We start from the raw sequence: 14078 nt of genomic DNA on the forward strand, positions 1-14078 counted from the left end.
CCTACTTGAAAAGTCAATACATTATGCATATGTCAGATCTTGGTTGTGCCTGCATGGAATGTGAAGTGAAGGAATATGATCTGCTTCTTTGTTTTATGAATAGTGGATGAGGTCTGAAATTGGAATCTTTGTGACTTTTTATTGTTGAAGCTACTGTTGCTAAACTTAGAAAGTAAATGTGATTTATTGGAATATTGTTGTAAGCTGCTAATATCTTATAGTCTTCATTCATATTCACATCATGGCATAATTCTTTTCTATGTGAATATATTTTGTTGATGTCGAGCATAGAAATAAATTGTTGGATTATCATTCATTAACGAATGTCGTTAAACAACATGAGACTACTAACCATTAATTTCAATGAGAGTCAAATACCCAAGTACATATTACTAGGTACGAATAAATGAGTTGTAGTCAAGCCACCTATAAGATCCAATGAACAGGGGGAATTGATGTATTCCCACTATCATTTGGAAAGAGAACTTGCCATTAGGACATTCAAGACGCAAGGTACTAAAATGATCTATAATCTCAAACCCACATAACGTGTTGAAGTCAATGGGTGAAAAATTGTTATAACGGAGGCCTTAATGATTCCGCCATCATCTAACACAAGCATAAAGTAATACTATAGAGGACCATAAATGAAAGATTTTCACTTATCAAGTAGGATTTATTTGGCAAAAAGGAAGAGGAAAATGGGGTAACTCAACGATGTAAATTAGCTTAATGACTTTATTCATGGGTTATGGATGAAAACTAAGTGAGGTAGGAAGGTATCAATATTTGCAAATGGAAAATGGTTTTGAAGTCATGCTCTAATAATAGGAAAATGGGAATTTGGACTTCAACATGGATAGATTGTAAGATTAGAGAAAGGGAAAAATGAATGAGTAGAAATGGAATCATGTATTTGATTTGACATGGAATTGAATTATTCATGGCCTCATTGAGACATACTCTACATAAATAATTTGGTCTTTGAGAGCCACTTGTGCATAAGTTTATCTTCTTTGATTGAACTAATCTATAATAAAATGTAAGATTTTTGAGGGAGCGAGTGATGAATCTCTCTTCATCCAATATATATGCAAAATATTCACAAATAGTGCTAATAAAACAAATGCAAAGAAGAAAAGTTAAAATGAAATGCACTTTTACTTATCAACAAGAAATGCACTTTGGAATACCCGTGAGTGTTTTGTTGATAATCTCTTTGTTTGATATTTGATTTGGGTTATTAAAAAATTAGGTTACAAAAGATTCATATTAGAAACATGGTCTTAATGATTCGATGATTTTTCAAAATCCAATTACTACAAAATTAAAAAAAAAACCACTATTTTTTTATTGTCTCAAATGATAATGAAAATAAATCCGTGATGTAGAGATCATCGAGAAATTTCCAATTATGCGCGAATCACCTCAAACTGACATCATATGAGAAATTTATGCTCATCTGAGTTTTTTGGAAATAAGAAAAATTGTTGTGCAAGGGTGCCATCGGGTAGCACCAAGGTGTGCCATGTGGAAGCATCAAAATGTACCACATTGTAGTAGCAGGGTGTGCCTCATGGTAGTAAAAATGTTGACGTGGTGAAACTCTCATTGGACTGCTAACACGATGACTGGTGTGGATGCTAACATGGCAGTGATTGTGCAATGACATGGCAGATGAATTGCCAAGGTGACATGGCATGCTCAGGTTGCAAGGTTGACTGGATGTGATGTGAGGTCACACCATATGGACCAATGATGGGTTTCCACTTGGGCCAATCGAGGCTTCCAAATGTGAGCCTCATTTTGTCTAAAATTTACTAAGTATCAAGCAACCCACAACAATTGAACTCATGACCTTGAATTTACAATTCCAATGTCCAACCATTACATCAAGGATATATTACATGTGTTATGAAATGGAATTTTTTTTATTTAAATTGTAAAATACTTAAAATGCAACAAAAAGACCATCAATTCGACAAAATAAAGAATGACTAGTAGATTGCGTCCAAGATCTCCACTTGGGAAATTAGACCTCAAACTGACACAATACACATATCAAACCATAAACCATCCACTGAGACATTTTATTTCAACTTGAACTGCTCCACCACCTGAAACACATAATTGTTTTCCCAATCAAATAATCGACTTACAAGTGTACAAATCAAAGTGTTAGAGCTTTGAGCGTAGATAGAATTTGTGATATATGTTTCTATTTATTGTAGGTTTTATACGAAGAAGATTCAAGGCCGAAGACCAAAACGAAAATCTGAGGTCAATTCATGCGATTTTCCTCTAAGCGTTGTCACAATAGTCGTTTGTTATATGCAATGTTAATTGGTTTTCATGCCCTCAAGCCTTTGTGGGTTTATTTATGGGCTCTTTTTATTTTTTAAAGTTTTCATTTTTGTATTTGGTTTTCTTTGTTTTATGTTTTATTGTTATTGAATTTAGTTTTTATTTTATTTTATTGTTTTTTTATGATTTTTTATGTTTTGTTTTTTTATTTATTCTATATTTAATGTTTTCTATAGTTTATTTTGTTTTTTAATGTTTTATGTTATTATCCCATTGTCTAGTAGTACAACACAATAGGTATTGCGCTCACCCTTAATTAGTGATCAGAAAATGATACTACATGAATTTTCACTCAAAAATGAAAGTCAAAGGATGCTTCTGAAAATAGTCCCATTGCATAGATCTTTTCAATATGAATCTAATGCAATTTGAATGGGCTAAAATGGACTTTGGATGAAGAAGTTATCACAGAAAGAAAATTGCCATTATCCTTTGAAAAGGAGAAAAATTCTTATAAAAATGGCCTAAAAAGCTTATTGAAGAAATCACATCGCAAATGTGCCAAAGGGAAGGAATTAAGGCAAAGGCAGAGGGAACCCCAATTGCAACCTCCGACTTATCACATCGGGGGTAGGCCTTCGCCCGATATCGAGACCCCAAGCATAGCGACATGCAATTATGCGATACATGAGGTGCGAGATCGGTGATCGGTGGATCGGCGGATCAACAGATCGGCGATCGTCATCACCAAAGGGAAGACCCCCGGGGCTATTGCGAAAATGCTATTGTGATATGCGTTAAAGCGATGGGTCGATGTGTGATCGCACGCGAACCGTCAGATCGATGAGAGAGATCAATAGTCAGAATCTGATTAGGTGATTAGCTATCGGGTGATCAGCAAATCGATGATACAAAGGGCCATTACATACGATTGCGACGTGAAATTGCGATATGCTGATAAGGGGCAGACCCGATGGAATTATAAGCCCGATTTCATAAGTTTTGAAATCTGGGAATACAAGACTTTCAATGTATTCCCGTGTATTGAGGTTATTTTTACCTCCCGCCTATGCGATGTGATATGCCGATTAAAGGTGGACCCGATAGGGATTATGAGCGTGATTTCATAGATTTTGAAATTCGAGTTTTTGCACCCGATAGTGTATTTCTGGTATATCTTGTTGTATTGGAATTTTGTTCCGGTTTCAGGTTTTCGCCTGAAGAAAGGCCCTGATTCCTTTGTAACTGTCCCTAATCATTGTACCACACTGCAAGTGAGTGTTTTGTAACAATGATGCGTTTGTAACGTGTAGAGCCATGGAGCCACAGAGCCAGATGGCCAAGCACAAAGGCACAGAGCTAGGGATCCAGAGGGCCAAACGCAGAGCCATAGGGAGTAGAGGAAACACAGAGCTAGAGGAATGATTACACATAGAGGAATGGATGGAAGCCACAACGTCGGGAGATTCCTCAGGAAAGCTAGATAGTGTGATTGACAATGGATTCACGCAGAGGCCAAGAGATAACACAGAGAGATGAAGCTTGGAATCACTTGGAGGTCAAGCGAAACCAAAAGCTTGTAAAAGACAAGTGCCAGAGTAAGAGCTAGAGCCAGAAGTAGAGCCGAGAGCCGAGAGCCAGAGCCAGAGCCAGAATCGAGAGAACAACAAAGAGATCAAATGATCTAGCTATTACTGGTGTGGAGAGCATGTTGAATATAGAAGAAGGAGTTCCAGAGACAGTGAAAGAACTCTCAGGGAGTTGGTGCAAGGTAGAGCAAGATAGCTCAGAGCGCTGATTGAAGGAGTCTTGTCCAAAGAATCCTAGATCTGTTTGCAGCTAAAGGACAGCCAGTGGGATAAAATGGTATTCTAAACCCATAGGTTCAATTGTAAACCAATGGAGTTGGGTGTCGAACTTGTAAGAAAAATATTACCATAATCCCAAAGAGCCTAGTCGAGTTGATTAGAGCTCAAGGAGACGTAGCCTAAGATATCAGGGTGAACTCCATATTATATTGTTGTTATGTGTTTGCTTATTTGTTGCATTACATTTAATGTTGTGTGTGTTTAAATATCAGCAAAGAAAATAAACTTAAAGCACTTAAGCATTTAAGGACAAACAAAAGCATACACCTATTTCAAGTCTTTTAATTCTGCATTTATCAAGCATAAGCATAGTCTTGGGAATATTTAGGCTTTGGAGTGGGAGAGGTTCTTGTAAGCTTCACAAGAATCCCTTCGTGCCCCATTTCCAGATCAGGTGGTACCGGAGTAGGTGGTCATGATGCAAGTGGTATCAAATCAGAATACTTGTTTGACTTGAAAGGTGTTTAAACAGTCAATGATTGATTGTTTGATTGTTTGTAAAACTGACTGTTGTTTGAGTTTGAAAAGGTTCAGGAAAGCTGCTATTAGCTAAGTCCAGGAGAGGACGAGAAGGAAGAAGGGCTGAAGGCATTCTTCTTATCCCAAAGGACCTCAAAGAAATCCTTAAAGCATAAGAGGTTTGTTGCAAAAGGTTGCTTGAATAAGATCTTTGTTAATCTTGTTGAAGTTCTTTTGTTCATTTTGATAATGACTACTTCTACAAGTGAGTCCTCAAATTCTTCTTTCTTCACAAGAGTCTTTGATGAAAACATGAAGCAAGACTTGTCCCCCATGATGGATATGGTGAGAGAAATGTATGAGGATGGAAGGAAGAGCAACATACTTAGAGAGCAGTTGAATTCCGTGGAGGAAGAGAAGTAGTTGCTTTCTGACAAATTGCAGGAAATGGAGAGGCAACTTCATATTGCAAATATGAACCTGAAAAGGATGCATGAGTTGGAGACACAACTCTTTGTTGCCAAAGAAGCCTTAGTCAAGTATCAGCTTGAAGAAGAGGTAAACAATTCCTGTTTGTCTTCAAATTCTTCTAAGAATGCTTATATTGGTTCTTTTGAAAAACATACCAGAGGCATAGGGTCCAAGTTAATGTCCAAGATGGGCTATGAAGGAAAAGGCTTGGGTAAACATGCACAGGGTATTGTTGAGCCAATAATGATTGAGGAAAGGCCTAAGTATTTGGGTCTTAGCTATGGACAAGCTTATGGAGAAAGTTACAAAGATGCCATGAAGGCCATTGAAACAGTTCTAAGAAGGAGTTTCATTTCAAGTCTTCCACCTCAAGAGTGTGAAGATTGTATTCTTGGGGAATGCAATAGTGTGAAGCATACTTTGCAGAGAGAAGGGGTATATCAGCATGCATTTGAACCAGAGAGTTGTGGAAACTCTGAAACCATTGAAGAGATTGATGGTGTTCCAAAGGGAGTGACTTCTTCATTTGATTCACCTCCTCAAGAAGTCAATAAAGGTGAAAAAGAAAGGTATAAATCTGGTTCTAACCATATTCCTTTTTTATTATGTTAAGCATGATAAATTTCCATATAAGCATTGGAAAATAATTGCATGTTCCTTTTTTGGTTTGGATAACCATAATGTTTCTAGATGTTGGAAGAGAATGGACACATATAGGAAACTTTTGGAGGAAAGGAAGCAAGAAGCCAAAGGTCCATTGGACAAGGCAAATAATGTTGTCAAGAGGATGCACATGTGTTGCACTTACTGCCATAAGCAAGGACATATAGTTGCAAAATGTTGGACTCTGAATCTAACGATGCTTCAATGAAACATGAAGAAGGTGGAAAGAGAAAATGGCAGAAATGGAAAGAAAGATTCCATGAATGATGTGTTTCAAGATGATTCACATGTTGATGCTGATGTGTAGACAAAGGTCCTACCTTTGAAATGGATTTTCTAAGAAATGGTTAGAGTTCTTATCTAATTAAATATTGCATGTCCTCTTGAAGATGCATTATATCAAGTTGCATCTATTTTCATTTCTTTGTTAGTGGAATGCAAGTTGCAGGATTTTACCAAGAAGGTGAATGGAAAAGCTGAGTAGGAGACTCACTTTATTGCTGCAACATTATGTTCATTTCAGCTTCGAAAGTACAATGTGCTTAAGAAAAAGTTGAAGGATGAAATGAATGCATAAGCATGATATGCATGAACAAAGGGATGTTGATGATTTCCTTGTATTTGAATATGTATGTGTAATTAACTTGAAGGGTTGATTGCTTTGTTTTAAAGCATGCATGTAATGTTAATATTAACTTGGAAAAAGCTGTTTTGGTCTCCAAGATGGAGATAATGATGAAGTATTTCATATTTTTAAAAGAATCCTTGAGATCTTTTCTACATGCTTGACTTGAAGGGTCATTTGTTTTAAAGGCATGTTTTGTGGGCTTTTTATCTAGTCCATCATTTGTATGCAGATGTAAAGACATGGAGGTGTTGACAAGATGTGAAATCTATTTCTTTTGTTGAAGCAGGAGTTTAGGCCATCCAATTGTTATCAGTAATTCTATTGTTGTTAATAGTTGTTATTGACAGCATGCCAAACAGGTACAAATGTAAATTTTTGTGAAGCAGATCATGTAACTTCACATTTTTTTGAGCCACCTTGGATCAATGATTAAGGAAAGAAGTTCAAACTACCTTCTGTGACCATCTCAACAGGAGTTCTGCATGAAGTCAGGGAGGAAAATAGTTCTTCCCAGGAGGACCAGCACATCCAGGAAGGAAAGTGGTCAAAGGCTTTGGTTCAGAGCCATGATGCAAGGCAAGTGTATGGAGGCTAAAAGAAGATGGTGTTGTTACTCTCATTTACTATTCAAATCAGTATATCAATCTTTCAGAGACCAAAACATTTTTAGTGGGAAGGTGTGATAAAAAAATGATCCTCAATGACTTTTCACTAAAAAATGAAAGTCAAATGATGCTTCTGAAAATATCCCATTGCATATATCTTTTCAAATCTATTGCAATTTGAATGGGATAAAATGGACTTTGGATGAAGAATATATCACAGAAAGAAGATTGCCATTGTCCTTTGAAAAGGAGGCAAATTCTTATGAAAATGGCCTAAAAGGCTCATTGAAGAAATCACATCGCAAATGTGCCAAAGGGAAGGACTTAAGGCAAAGGTGGAAGGAACCCCGATTGCAACCTCTGACTTATCACATCATAGGTAGGCCTTCGCCCAATATCAGGAACCTAGGCATAACGACATGCGATTATGCGATACACGAGGTACGATATTGATGATTAGCGGATCGATGGATTGGCAGTCGGCATAACCAAAGTAAAGACCCCCAGGGAAGTTGCGACATCGATATTTCGATATCCAATAAAGCGATGGGCGAAGTGTGATCGCACACCAACCGTCGGATCGATGAGCCGGATCAATGGTCAGGATCTGATTAGGGTGATCGACGATCAGGTGATTGGTGAATCCCCGATACAAAGGGCCATTACATGTGATTGCAACATGCGATTGTAATATGCCAATAAGGGGCTGACCCGATGGAATTATAGACCCAATTTCATATGTTTTGAAATTGGGGAAATTGGGATTTTCAATGTATTCCTGTGTATTGAGGTTTTTTTGACTTCCTGCCTATGCAATGCGATATGTTGATTAAAGGTGGCCTAGATAGGGATTATGAGCATGATTTCATAGATTTTGAAATCCAGGTTTTTTTCATCTGATAGTGTATTTCTAGTATATCTCTTTGTATTGGAATTTTGTTCCGTTTTCGGGTTTTCACCTCAAGAAAGGCCCTGATTCCTTTGTAGCTATCCCTGATCATTGTGCCACACTACAAGCGGATGTTTTGTAACAATGATGCATTTGTAATGCACAGCGCCACAGAGCCATAGAGCCAGATGGCCAAGCGCAGAGCCACAAAGCCAAAGAGCCAAAGGGCCAGACGCAAAGCCACCAGGAGCAGAGGAAAAGAAGAGGCAGAGGAATGATTTGCACAGAGAGGAATGGATGGAAGCCACAACGTCGAGGGATTCCTCAAAAAATCTAGAGAGTGCGATTGACAAGGGATTTGCACAGAGGCCGAGAGATAACACAGAGAGCTAAAGCTTGGAATCACTTGGAGGTCAAGCAAAACCAGAAGCTCATAAGAGCCAAGTGCCAGAGCAAGAGCCAGAGCTGAGAGCTAGAGCCAGAGCCAGAGCCGAGAGAACAACAAAGAGATCAAATGATCCAGCTATTGTTGGTGTCCAGAGCAGGTTTAAGAGAGAAGAAGGAGCTCTAGAGATAGTGAAAGAACTCTGAGGGACTTGGTGCAAGGTAGAGCAAGATAGCTCAGAGTGGTGATTGAAGGAGTCTAGTCTAGAGAAGCCTAGATCTATTTGTAGCTAAAGGACAGCCAGCGGGATAAGATGGTATTCTAAACCCATAGGTTTAGTTGTAAACCAATGGAGTTGTGTGTGGAACTTGTAAAAGAAGGATTATGATAATCCCAAATATCTTAGTCAAGTTGATTAGAGCTCAAGGAGACGTAGCCCAAGATATCAGGGTGAACTCCATATTATATTGTTGTTCTGTGTTTTCTTATTTGCTGCATTGCATTTACTCTTGTGTGTGTTTAAATATCAGCAAAGAAAATAAACTTAAAGCAGTTAAGGAAAAACTGAAGCATACACCTATTTCAAGTCTTTTAATTCCGCATTTATCAAGCATAAGCATAGTCTTGGGAATATTTAAGCTTTGGAGTGGGAGAGGTTCTTGTAAGCTTGACAAGAAGCCTTTAGTGCCCCATTTTCAAATCAATTAGTTAGGTTAAACATATGAAATTTGTTTTTATTTAAGAAATTTTAAATATATATATATATTCTACAAAACATTTATTCGTATTTATTTTTCCTACTATTGGCTGAGAATATGAACATATTATTGCACAATACATCATAAATTATGATTTTGCAATCATTATCTTTTATTAATACAATGTACTCATCTTGTCATATCAATACTTTTATAAAATAATCACCATATTTAAAAAAAAAAATTATTGAATATTTTAGTTCAAATTTTAAGAAATAAAATATATAATTCTTTACTTGCAGCGACAACCTCGATTTACATGACTAATATAGTTCAAATGTAAATGCAAGTACAACATATTATAGTTTTTTAAAGCTATGTTTGTATATGAATTGAAACGAGGGCCTTGCTCTTTAATTGCAGAGATTAATACTTTACCAATCAATAAAACTCAAATTGTTGGAATTCTAAACCTTAACACTAATTTAAATTCACTATTTTTACTATAATTTATCTATATTTAAACTAAGCGGCATGACTAGCTACTATGTAGCGTTTGTTTTATGATGTTTTATTTGTTTTATGTTTTTTTTCAATATTTATTTTTATGTTTTATTTTGTTTTTATATATTTTATTGTTTTGATTTGTTTTTTATTTGTTTGTGTTTTGTTGTTTTATTGAATTTTCTTTTTCAATTAAAAATAGAGAACCTATGTTGAAAAAAAAATGAACAATTTAACTAATTTTTTTTAAATAAAGAAAAATAAATTATTTTCGCAAATTTTGAGATAGATCTAATTGAAAGTTGGACATCAAAATTTAAGAAAGTTTTTAGAATGAATAATAAAATTATATCTCCTAGTTGTTTCTTTTCTATCTATGAATTTTATTGCAAAATTTCAAAGCTAATTTATATAATTTTCCTTTTTTTATCTTCTAGGTCATAACAAGGGGCACGAAGAGTGCATACTCAGGTTTATCACAATTCTTTATGCATTTGAAATCTGAAATTTGAAAAGAAAAGTAAGAAGAATTGATCTCATACCTCAAATTATTAGCTCTCAAGAAGTCTACTTGTCTCCCTCCATAAATGTCCCTTTTCTTATATATTTTCCTACCAATGGTTAGTAAATGAGGTGCCTTTTATTGCACCACCAAATGAGAATTCCCAAGAAATAAATCAAAACTCAAAAATAAAAACCAAAAAACATTTCCAACCTTGGTTTTATTTTTTCTATTCTATCCTACTCTATTTTGAATTTTTTTTCAAGTGTAAGAGAATTTCCAGTGAAGTCATTTACAGATCAAGATGTCTAGTATGTTCACATTCAACTTTGAGAAATATACCTCAATGTTCACCGAGATATGACAGATCAATTGTAAATTTGGATTTGGTGCTAGAATTTATTAAGGAATGGAAGAATGTTGTGGCCTAGTCACTTTTTGAAATCAATCTTCAATGTAGTTCCTGCTCTTGAAGAAATGCTTGATCATAATTTTAGATCACCTATCGAGAAATGGATTAGTATCGAAGCTCCTATAGTACCAAAATTAATTGAAATTCATGGAACCTAAATGATTTTTGACGTGATTTTTTAACTATGAACCTGAAAGTGAATGCAACTAAAATGAGATGGAACTACAACAACTATGGTTACGAAGAACCCTACAATTATGATGCACAAATGTTGTGAAGTCTCATCTTACTAATCCTCCTAAAAAAAGTTGTATAAATAAAAAACATTCTAAATTGAAAGCTAACACCTATGTATACTTCCATGAAAACGATGCCAAAAATGTTAGGTAATTTAATTGTGAGTTAAATTACCTAGTATCAAATTATCAATCATTAGGGAAATTTTGAGCCCTAAAATGGGCCTACTAAGGAAATTATAAAATAATAGTGGAAATAATAAAATAAGATTAGATTACATCATCAAGTTTTAGAGGGAAAAAATAAAAAACTATTTTTTCAACTCATATATTTAACTTATTTCCCTATGAGTTTACTCAAATTTTGACCAAAAATACTCGTTGGATGTAGAATTTGATTCATAATCCAAGGAGTACCCATGTTGCATATGTTTGATGGACATTGCTACACAAAAAATAAGAAATACATCAAAAACAGGATTGCAATAACGTTTTTTCATGTATTTCTCATTTTACATGTAGCAAGGTTCATTGAAAGTATGCAACATGGGTACTCCTTGGATGGGGAATTAAAATTTTCATCCAATGAGTACTCCCACTCAAAATTTAAGTAAAAATTTAGGGAGATAAGTTGAAAATACGAGTTGAAAAGGTAGTTTATTATTTTGTTATTTTTTTATATTTTTATTTTTTAGCTCCAAAAATGGTGAATCATCCCCCATGGTTGACATCATTATCTTGAATCCTATAGGTTCTTATAAAGTTTATTTTGGTTGTAAATCTTTATTAGTGGATCCATTTTAGACCTGAAAATCCCCTAATACTAGGTTTGTATACTTGTGAAGTGCACTTACACAAGATATGCTGGGAAATTTGTTTTCAATTTTAATTCTGAAAGAAGAATTAAAATAGCAAGAAATAAGTGGTAAACCTATGAAAATGAATGAAAATAATGCAATGAAGTGAAAACGAAATCTTAACCTACAAACAAATTGAATTTTAAATATTGTAAGTGCAAGGAAAATCTATGAGATGACATCCAGTCAAAGGACACACACATAATTGATTGAAGCAATGAAATGATTATTGTTGAAGCCAGTAAAAGCAAAGGAAATATTATAATATAACGAAATAAAAGATAATTTATTTTAGGAAAACAAAGAACTTTTAATCTAATGAAAGAATTTGAACTTAATCTAGGAAAGCATTGGATAATTAATTTACGAAAGAAAGTAAATATAATATATAAAAGGACGTAAACTTAGTCTTTGAAATTAATTGAAATTGACTATGAAAGCATGAAAATATTTAATCTACAAAGTCGAGTAAATCTAGTCTATAAAATATTGTAAATTTAACCTATGAAGGCATTGAAGACTGTAAATAAATTCAAGAATTCAACATGTGTTCAAATCTTAGATTTCATTCATAAATGAAAACCATGATTCGTCGATGAATTCTTGTTCAAGAAAGCTATGCTATGAAATACTATATGAAAATGAAGCGAATGTGCCTAACTTGCAAAAGAACATAAAGGGAATGAGCAACAAAGCATCTAATCAAAGGAATTGAAAATAAATATTTCATAAAATGAGCATAAAAGAAACTAATATATCTTGAAAAAATGGAACAGTAAGATAGACCCCATAGTCATCAGGTGTCCATCCTAGAGTGCATGAGAGGTGGAGAGTTCAGGAAGCTATTTGATCAAACACCATATCTCATCATAATAGGATAGCCATATCAAAGGATTGTATTAACATCAATAGTATTCATAACACCAAGTAAAAGAATAAATTTAGCATTCCCAAACTTAACATACATTTGAATGGAGAAGGAACTCATATTTATAAAAAAAACTAAGATAACTAATTAATAAATATAGATCCATCAATCTATCCTAGATCCACAAATATCTCATGTGGTGACAACCATGTGTTAACATCAAACAACTACTACCTCTTCATATCCTCTCATAAATATCTCATATCATTGATAGGAGACACTTATGAAAACTTCCATGATTCTTCTCCATGAAATATGCTTGATCAATGATCTCCAACCTTCAAGAGTTTTGAAGAGAAAATAGGATTAGGGTTGGCATTATTTCTTCGAATAATAGCTAGGATAATTGTGGCTCTAGAATTAAATTCTCCCAACAAGAGGATATTACGTTGAGTCCTCAAACTGTGAATATCTTGCTACAAGATATTATCATGGAAATGTTGATCCAACTTTTTTTCTCATAAAAGATAGAATTAATAGGTGAGAAATAAGAAATTTTAGTTTAGATTTTCTTAGCATTAATGTCAAATATTTCGATCCAAATGTGTCAATTTAGAGTATCTATCTTATTAATCCAAGTGAGAGGAGAAGCATTATTTTTTATATAACAAGCTATTTCTCCAATTTCTCTATGTGAGGATTTATTGTTCAACATTAACTAGAAAATATATCCATCTATGTGAGGGACCTTAGACTTATTACTTTCCCAAGTTTCAACTAAAAGAAACATTAATTTCACTTGGTATCTAGCTTAATATAGGAGATTTACATCATTGAAATACACATCAATTCTAGAAGAGGATCCAATATGCTCCAAATTCCTATTTATTACTCTCGTTTTGGTCTCTATCCCTAATAGTATCTTTCGTATTTCTAATGATTTCACATTTTCGTTTCTTACTGTCTTCCTTTACTTTTCGAACCTCCTTCCCTAACTTAGCTTGGTTTGTTTGAATGATGTCCTCATTTATAAAGGTTCATGTCCCATTTAAGTATGAATATTTACTAAGTAGACTAAATTTATGGTCACTACAACTTAGGTTTAGATGGACCACTCTATATTTATACTCAAGTATCTCTCCAAACCTTCTTTATTTGATGGGATAAGTTGATTCCATTTGTAATTTATTTTTAATTTCTTCCTTTACTATTGATAACATGTCTTCATCATGCGTCTCTTGTATATCAATAATTATAAGATTCATTTTTTTTGGTGCTCGTGATCCATGTGAAATAACTTTTTAATTTCCTCTTTGATGGGCTTGATTTCTAATTTATTTCCAGAACACTTAGGGCCAAGTTATTATTTAGTTTTTATTATAACCCTTCAATATAATCTCTAAAGATGCAAATTTTTTCAACCAAGATTGTGCTGAATTTTCTATTGCTGGTAGCCTATATTCCATTTCTTGCAAATAAATTTCAAACCTTAATATCTTATTTAGTAACAATTTGAATTTGTTATCAAGCATTTTGGCTAATTTGAATTTGTTATCGATCAATATGACCATAAAGACTTTTTAGAGCGACTTTTCACAACCTCCCCTTGCTAGGTTGAGGTATATATATATATATATATATATATATATATATATATATATATAAGGAACTTATGCACTTGGATTATAAGTGGTTGAGAGTATTTTCAATGAGTACATTTCCATAGATT

The 14078-nt window shown here is 34.2% G+C and overlaps 1 protein-coding gene across 1 annotated transcript in view; it reads right to left on the reverse strand.

Annotated features, from left to right (window-relative positions):
- The window catches only part of LOC149145807 ((-)-camphene synthase, chloroplastic-like), a 108433-nt gene that overhangs the window by 29210 nt on the left and 65145 nt on the right, over positions 1-14078 (reverse strand). The window lies entirely within an intron of this gene.

This window comes from Pinus tabuliformis, chromosome X (genome assembly GCF_031772625.1).
Source record: "Pinus tabuliformis cultivar Carrire ecotype Pingquan chromosome X, CPIR1, whole genome shotgun sequence".
Taxonomy (NCBI): Eukaryota; Viridiplantae; Streptophyta; class Pinopsida; order Pinales; family Pinaceae; genus Pinus; species Pinus tabuliformis.